Genomic DNA, 9037 nt, shown 5'->3' on the forward strand with positions numbered 1-9037 from the left:
GCCAAACCAGAGAGATCCTTTGACCCAGCCCACCTTTTCCATCCACTGCGCCGAGACGATATTTAATCACTTGCACTATGTGATAAGAATGGGCCGATAATGACTGTTTCACGACTCCTGCCTCGAGGCGATAGTTAACGATGCCATAGTACTAGAGTGGGCCTATATAGAGGCAACTACATTACGAATAACCAGGAATAACGCTATAGCAGATCAGTCATGCCGAGACGAAATAATTCATCAGGGAAGATATCAGGGATGTTCTCATGATAAGACCTTTAAAGTATTCCAGAACTGACAACGACAATGACAGCGACGAAGATGCCACCGAGAGCAGTAACGTACACGTGGGGGGAATTTACGGCATACATAGCACCGGGGTTCCTGAACCGGAACCGGACAGCGTCGCCGCCACGCTGCAGGGCCACTAAACTATCCAGGCTCAGGACCAGCAGGAAGACGAGCAGGAGTTCTGCGACTGGGACGACGGCGTGCCACACGTCTACGTCCCGCCACTGGCCCACCTAGAATGGCACGATTGGGAGGACAGCTGGGAGATACCTCCCGCATACTTCCACCTCCCGGAAGACTCCTGGCTCGCCTTTAACCGGACGGAAGAGGAGAGGGACCGCGCAGCCCGCTGCCACGACGAGCTGCAGCACCGAGGAGACGACGATTACCCTGCCGATGTCCCCCTGCTGGAGCTTATCATGGACCAGGAAGGAGATTACGGTCCGGAGAAATACGTCGCGTTGTTCGGTCGATGCGAGGAGACGATCAGACGCCTGACACTGGCACAATACGTGCATGTAGTAGGCTGGTTTATCTACCAATGCATGGTAGGGCCAGCCATCTATCTCTCACGCGTGCCAGATTTCGAAAACTTGCCACAACCGCCCAGTTTGACAGCGGTACTAAATAAGGGGGCAATCCCACTCCCGCCACTGGGGCTCGAGTTAAACGACACCTGGTGGATGGTCAGTAGGCATGGCGACTACAAGGAGTACATGCCCGAGGGTTTCGACCCATTTTAAAACAGTCAGGGCTCTTTGATAGAGAAGTATTATGTCCGGTTACGGGCATACGATCTAGACAATGAGTACAATGACCCGGAAGACGTACAGCGTCTCGAGGTATTACACCGACAGATGCTGCAGTGCAGTCTGACGGAGTTGGCCCCGTTGCCACGACCGACTCCACGGCCGCCACTCCATGGGGACCCCTTCGCCAAGGTCGCGCTCGAGCGCAGACGACGTCGGTTGGGAGGGGGCCTACTTGGATGGTTGCTAAGTGGGTTCGTTGGTCGCTGGTTATCGTGGGTTAAACATTGAGCTAGACAAACCTCTCCCCTCTCAAACTAACGGGTTATGGCAGAGTAGCGGAATGAGCAAACGGGTATTTCTCCCATGTAAAGTATATTGATATATTCATTCTCTGACTTCTCTTCCTCTCACTTTTCTTTTCCACGTTTTTTTGGCATATGTTTGTTTACGATTGTACGCGGATATCATATTTCTGGATGAGGCGGCGGAGGTGGAATTTTAACGTTTGTATGCGACTTTAAATATTGTACGACATTTAGTTTTTAGCTATTGTGCGCATTTTATGTTACGCGATTGGTGACAGTTCGACGTGGTGTCCTTGCGAGGGGACACGATATGTTTTCCACGATAGTACGTGGATACTATCTTATTGATATTATTATAGAGATGACCAGTATTTTTTTAAACGATGAGGGTTGCACGCGGTTTTTTAAACGGAAATACGGCTTATGACACTGTGATATAATATTGTACGGTTGTGGGTTGACTATATTTGTACTATTGTACGGTTACGGTTGTTTTTTTAGTATGATACGATTATATACTTAAGCGGTTGCAGTTACAAGCAGACATATCACAATGATAGTACAGCCATTCACATTGTCCGTGGCTCGTATAAGCTATCCGTTTAAAAAATTCATAGAGGGTTTCTTCCAGTCGGGAGACTGGGCTAATCCGATTTCATCGACTTTTTTTAGGGCGGGGTGAAATGTACGTAGTACGGTGGTTTAGCCACGCAATTAATTAGGTAAATCTCAGGGACGACGGCGAGGGACACAGAAGACATTAGGTGCATACTTTAAGAGCACACATAAATTCAACGGGACAGAACGCATTCAAAAAATGGTACAAACACATTAGCCTCCACGTCGTTGCGACGCGGTTTATCAACGGCCATCATTCGTACCTGGCACCTTCGGACATTAGTCGCCAGCCGGTCGGTTATACCCACTAGACGCGCCATAAATTAGGAAGTCTAATTTAGGTCGCGACGGACGCGCTTACGGTTTAAAAAGGATAGGTTTTGGGAAAAACGGGGCAGACGAAGGCTACCTCTGACTGGTATGTGTACACTGTTTTGATCCGTGTTTGTAATAAAACTGTAATTGTCACCGTTTATACAACTGTTACGTTCTACTGTCTACAAACCACAAGTTCTACTCTACAGTGGTACGCGTAGGTAGGTACAGTGGTTGGTAATAGTGGTAGGGGTGCAGCCACCAGCCTGCACGCCAAACTGTGGCAATTTCAAAACAGACAGCCCCACACGACATCCAACCGGCGGACCCCCATCTCCAATGCCACGCCTTATTTATAAGGGCGCCCAGGAGCTATTTGCTACGTTCTGGATTAGTTGTTAATCCTATTTTTTGTGAGCTTTAACAGAATTTCCGTCTCATCACGACTTGTGTTAACACCGTGGATCCAAACTGCGACAAATACGTCCAAACGCATTCGATTCGAACCGTGGAAAAACACGTCCGGTGTCAGCTACTATACCTTCCTGCTGAGTATTATTCGTGTAACTCACTATCTCTCATCCGTGCGTTTCAATGTTGAACGCTGATGATGTTTATAATTCTCTGCTTACTTCAAGTCTTCAGCTCCAACGTCACTCAACGCACAATAAACTCATCAACCACCACCGCCAAGACCAAAGTCGAAGACACTGATGCCATCATCGCTACCACACGCAAGATAGCGAAACTAACAGCAAATGGCCCGCGTATCTTCGAACGCCGAAGAGGCGGCGATCCAGCTCATCGTGACATCAGCGGAGAGGAATGCCAGGGCCGCAGTCTAGACGACCCTTCCTGCTGCTGCCACCCTGGAGAGCGTGGTTGACCCCAGTATCACCACCACCCCCACGCCCGTCACCAATAACGTTTGCACGCGCCAGCAATGTGCAACGTTCATCGCCACCAGCCGCAATCGCCAGACACCAGCAGCAACACAGTTGGTGATTCGGCCGCAGCGTAGTGTGGACGTGTTTTCGGAGTGCTCCGAGGTCTGAGTGAAAATCTTGTGATATTTAGCCATTGAATCACCAGGGTCAAGTAGTATCTATATATCTTATCAGGAGTGTATCAATACACTCCTGATATTGATACACTCCTGATCTTATCTTAACAAACTAACACCGTAAAAATTCTAACAACGTAAAAATTCTACTATAAATTCACTATATATTAATATAACAAATCTCTCTCATATGGGAACCCATACGAGTTCATTCTTAAGCTAAATTGTATTAAATTAACTTATAGGTAGTAATATTTAAGCAGGTAGTTTAAAACATGGCTGGAACTTTCCCGCAAAATTCTTAGAAATATTTTAGCGGCACGTCAGAGAGCACAGTGTGAGTGTTGTAACTTCCCTGTACAAACTAACACAGTTATCTATCTCGTCTTTGAGTGTTACCGGGGCGGCTGGGACGAAGATTAACAGAATAAGGTAATAACACTTAGTTAAATTAATTCGATTGTGCTTTGTTGTGGTGTCAATCTGCACGTATGATAATGACGGAGGAAGCGAATGTAAAATATGTAAGAAACAGTATACAGAGGAGGATATGGTTCAATGTGGAGACTGCGAATCGTGGTCGCATGATGTTTGCACATTACTGCCACATTACCAGTTGGTTCTCCTAAAAAAACAACCGGAAATACACATGTAGGTTATGTGCTGAAGAGAAGTACGGGGTTCCAAAGGAAGGAGGTTCACCTCACTGTCAATTATCACTGTCAAAAGAATTCGAGGAAGTTAAAAACAGAGCAGATAAAACCGAAAGAGAAAACAATGAATTAGAAAATAAGGTAGAACAGTTACAGAAAGTAATGGAAGGAAAAAATATCGAGAACAGGAAAAAAATTAAAAACGCCAATAAAATAATGAACCAACTGGCTAAATGTGAAATAAACCTAGCAAGCACCAGAAGTGAACTCGGGGATGCTAGAGTAACTATACAAAGCCTAGCCCTGTCCGTGAAGAGGGGCGACGAAATAATTTCAATGATGGAAGACCAAATAAGGGCACTACAAGTTGAACACAAGGAAAAAGATAACAGGGACGAAATTAACAAAAGAGAGATTGAAGTAGTTGAGGAAGATGAAGAACAAGTAACTGAACTGGAGGAGAGAGTAATAAGGAAGGTGGGGGAAAAATATGGGAGCGTCTATCTAAAGGAAAGGATAATGCAACAGGTAGCAAACAAACTGACCAAAAACTGTGCTGGCAATATACTAACAACAAGACGTGCCGGTTTGGCAATGCATGCAGATTCCAGCACGTCGAAAACACAACAAGAACAATACGAGAAGAAAAGGGGAAAAAATATGCTGGGACTTCGAGGCTGGGAGACCTTGCAGATTTGGATATAGGTGTCGGTTTAGCCAGTGTACTAATGACAGAAGAGTAAGACCAACTACAAATAGGCCATGCCGCTACATAGCGGCCGGAACAGAGTGCCCATACGACCAGGAATGTAGATTCGAACATGAAGTAGATAAGAGGAGAGATCAAGCAAAGGGGTATGAGCAAACGGAGGAAAACAGAAGATTAAAGCAACATATACATTTTTAAAAACTTCAAATGCAAGAAAAGTACAACTACGAAGCCAACCCAAACAGAGTGGAAGTCCCAATTGCATACCAAAACCCTCACTGGCAATAAAGGAAGTAATAAGAAATAAGGAAAGAAATAATAATAATAAAGACAAAAAGAAAAAGAAAACAAAACGTTCAAAAGGTAACAAAAGTATCTATACTAACTTCAATATCATTTACGCTAACGCGAGAGGGATACGGTCAAAAGTTGATAGCCTAATGAACTTAATAGAAAATAAAACACCATCATTAATTGCAATAGTAGAAACACACCTAACCAATAATGAAACTGTGAACATACCAAGTTATGAAACTTATACAACCAATAGCACAGATAAAATGGGAGGAGGGATACTCCTAGGGTTAATTAATTAGTTAGTTAGTTAATTAACTACAGTGGGAATAAAAAAAGGTTAGAGACGGAGGGGAACAAAAATGGGTACTAATAGAAAACAAGAAAATTAAACTTAGACTAGGAATAATCTACGGACCACAAGAGTCCAGAACACCACAAGAAGAAACCAGTAAAATGTTTGAGGCTGTTGAAGAAGTAATAAAAGCCGACCAACAAGACCAAATGTGTATGATAATAGGTAATTTTAGTGTTAAAGTAGGAGATACAATTCCAGGAAATAAGAAAGAAACATTAAAGGGAAGATTAAAATTATTAAACATGGTCAAAATAAATAAACTAATCATGTTGAACCAGAGCCAAAAATGTGAAGGGAAGTGGACAAGGGTCCAGGGTGAACAAAAATCTATAATTGATTACGTGATCATTGATAGGGAATTGGAATCAAAAATAACAAAAATGAAAATTGATAAAGATAGGGTGTGGGGCCTGTGCAGACCTGTATGAAAATAGGGAAGGAAAAACAATAGCGAAATACAGCGATCACAACATAATAGAAGTGAACATTAATTTCTAAATAAAGATCGAGACTAACGAAACCCCCAAAATAGACAATTTAATATTAGGAGCCAAAAAGGTCTTAACAATTGGGAAAAAGCAACTGATAACAGCAAATTAGCCAAAATATGGAAAGAAACAGATAGCCTCAACGAGAAATATACAAAATGGACAAAGATTATAAAACACAAAATATCTGAATGCTTTACTAAGTCAAGAGCAAGAAGTGGCCCCCGGATAAGCAAGGAAATCAAGCAACTATTCGATATTAAGCGACGTTTAAAAAAAACTTTGAGTGAAGCCAAACAAGACAATAATAACCAACAGAGCAATATGACAAGTGAAAGAATAAGACTGATAAATAATCGAATACGAATACAGCAACAAAAGGAACGAAAAACTAAGCTCTATAAACAACTAGAATACTAGATGACCTAAGGAAACAAGGGGGCATCAAGGAAACAAGGAACTCGAGTGGATTCTGGAAAATACGAAAAAAGCTATTACCTAGTAAAGAAAGTAAGGCATCTAGCGTCATAAAGAGGAATTTACCAAACGTAAAATTAGAGAAGGCAGATCAAATCAAGCAAGCATACGTTGAATATTTTGAAGAGCTACTAATAGAAAAACCCATAAAGAATGAGGAAGATCGCAGAATTCATGAATCAGTTGACAAAACATTTCAAAGAATAAGAATCATAAACAATGGAATCAACGAAGAGAAAACAAACGACAACGAAATTAAACAAGTAATCCATAATCTAAAGGGCAATAAAGCCAGAGATAACCAAGAGTAGTCGCAAGCTGCATTATTTAGGAACGTAGTCAACGCTTACTTGAATTATACCGAATATATTTATTTGTGCTATATGAAGTTGGTTTGGTTTTACGTGTGTAGACTGTATGTGTAAAGTTATAATAAATATATTCATCGTTCTGATACCGTATCTCCCACGACCTTACTAGATGGATTTTGAGACCGGCGAAAAGTCATCGTATATGAGCGAACCCCCAGACACAATACAACAAGATGGTGGAGGATCTTCGTTCCAACCTACGCAGCAGCCCAACAGGAGACTTCACTACGACTGCTTCCTCGTCACCACACTCTACGCCAGGTAGGCAATCTGACTGTCAGGTGTCTGGTTGATTGATTACCTCGACGTTTGCGATGCCTGGCATACTACAGTTAGAGAAGTTCAAGTGAAACGGTCAGGATGTCATGACTGGATAACGACATATGAGACGTTGGCCTCTGTAACACCGGTCTAAACAATCGTGCATCGTAATAGTAATGTTTCAGGTCCAATTAGGGTGGTCTACCGATCGCATAAATGCTCTCGAACAAAAGATGGATAATTTACACGCATTGCACCGGACACGTAGAACTCGGTCGATTTTTTCCGGGGTTGGCAAGCTTAGTAAATTTTTTTTGGCACCGCAACAGACGATGATGTCGAACAACTGCAACAACACATAGCTGCGATGCAAGTATCCCAGACACAAACCCACCATATCATAGACCAAGCACTCACCGTCATTAATTATACGAAAATTCATACGCAAATGAACACAAAATTTTTAAAAGACATTATACAACTTACAAAGAATATAGCAATGGCGGTAGAAACTGTGACACGGCAGATCTATGAATGGCGAACACAAGCGGCATACGAATCCGTAATGATCTCCCGGCTACAGTTAGCGCTAGCTGGTTTGCAAATCGCCTTTGGGCATGCACGAGAACAGATAGACGCATTACTGCACCATGTCGCTATACTACTACTGCCAGGTCGACTGCCAGCGGCACTAGTACCGCCTCAGCAGCTTAGTACAATTCTAGCCACCATAGAGGAATCACTCCCCCCCCCACCGTCACTTTACCATACTCACTGGTACTCAATTATTACGATACTACGACATGATCGCACCCGTGCCGAGCGCACTACATGTACTCGCGTTCATATCATTGTCATATCGAGATATGGATTTCCGAATTTATGAGCTAATTTTGCCGCCGGTTTTTTCCTACCTAATAGTACAATTACGGATACAGGACCTGCTATCCAAACAGCAGCATATTATGAAACAGATACTAGGTATATCGGGATTAGTTTAGACCGATCAGTTTACATATATCCAGACGAGCTTAGACTGCAAGCATGCCTACAACAGCACCGAGTAGTTTGCGATGTGTACTCCCCTATCTATCCAGCTTCAAAATGACGTTAACCAGGTTCAAACATTGTGTCACAAGCGTGTTGTTTTCTACCAGAATCCCCAGCCACAAGCAAGGTATATAGCACATGGCCAATGGTTACTCTCTACACCAGCGCCACTTAAAATTGTTATATCATGTCAAGCGCATTCCGCGGCGCAAGTTAAAGTCACAGAACTCACCGTAAAGGGTTAAAAGCTGATTCAATTACGTTCGGGATGCAAGGCGGATTCTGAAATTTTTAGTTTACCCCCTTATTTTTTCCACGAAACCAAATGTATCAGTCACCGGCCCAGCGCAGGCCTTACCCGAATCATTAGTCAGATTCCGCAAATCTGGAAACAGTTACACCCGGGGCCATCAATAAATTCTACTGGACTCATTCCGACAGCGATAGTCCCGCTACACCTATATAAGGATACAGATTTGGATATTTCATTGACCGATCTCGTAGCAGCGGTCGGACGGGGTAAACAGATATAATCTCAGGGTGCTGCGTTTGATCACTGGGATAGTTCTGATTATCATGTTAAACCCCACCACTCCGCAGCTTACGGGGTTCTAGCAGGGGTAATAATTGCCGCAGGAATTGCACTAATTTTCTATTTCCGGTGTTATAAGAAGGGTTTGTGGCAGCGGTTCCGTCCCACTATCACTGTATCGGTTAGAACAGGCGGGGCCCATCGTCTTTATCTCGCTGTCCCCTTTCTCTTTCTCTCTCTCTCTTCTCTCATTCCTCTCTCTGCCCCCTCTCTCTCTTCCTCTCACTGCCCTCGTTCTCTTTTGACTTCTGCTCCTCTCTCTTCCCCTGGTCTCTCTTTCTTCTCTCTTCTCTCTCTCTCTCTCTCTCTCTCTCTCTCTCTCTTCTCCCTCTCTCTCTCTCTCTTCTCTCTCTCTCTCTCTCTCTCGCCTCGCTCGCTCTCTCTCTCTCTCCGACTCGCATCTTTCGACTCTCTGCATCTTCTCTCTTCTACTCTGTCCC

The 9037-nt window shown here is 43.5% G+C and overlaps 1 protein-coding gene across 1 annotated transcript in view; it reads right to left on the reverse strand.

Annotated features, from left to right (window-relative positions):
- LOC106806854 overlaps positions 1 to 9037 on the reverse strand; it is a 35116-nt gene that overhangs the window by 14025 nt on the left and 12054 nt on the right. The gene's annotated exons all lie outside the window — the stretch shown is intronic.

The sequence above is a fragment of the Priapulus caudatus genome, unplaced genomic scaffold (assembly GCF_000485595.1).
Source record: "Priapulus caudatus unplaced genomic scaffold, Priapulus_caudatus-5.0.1 Scaffold182, whole genome shotgun sequence".
Lineage (NCBI taxonomy): Eukaryota > Metazoa > Priapulida > Priapulimorpha > Priapulimorphida > Priapulidae > Priapulus > Priapulus caudatus.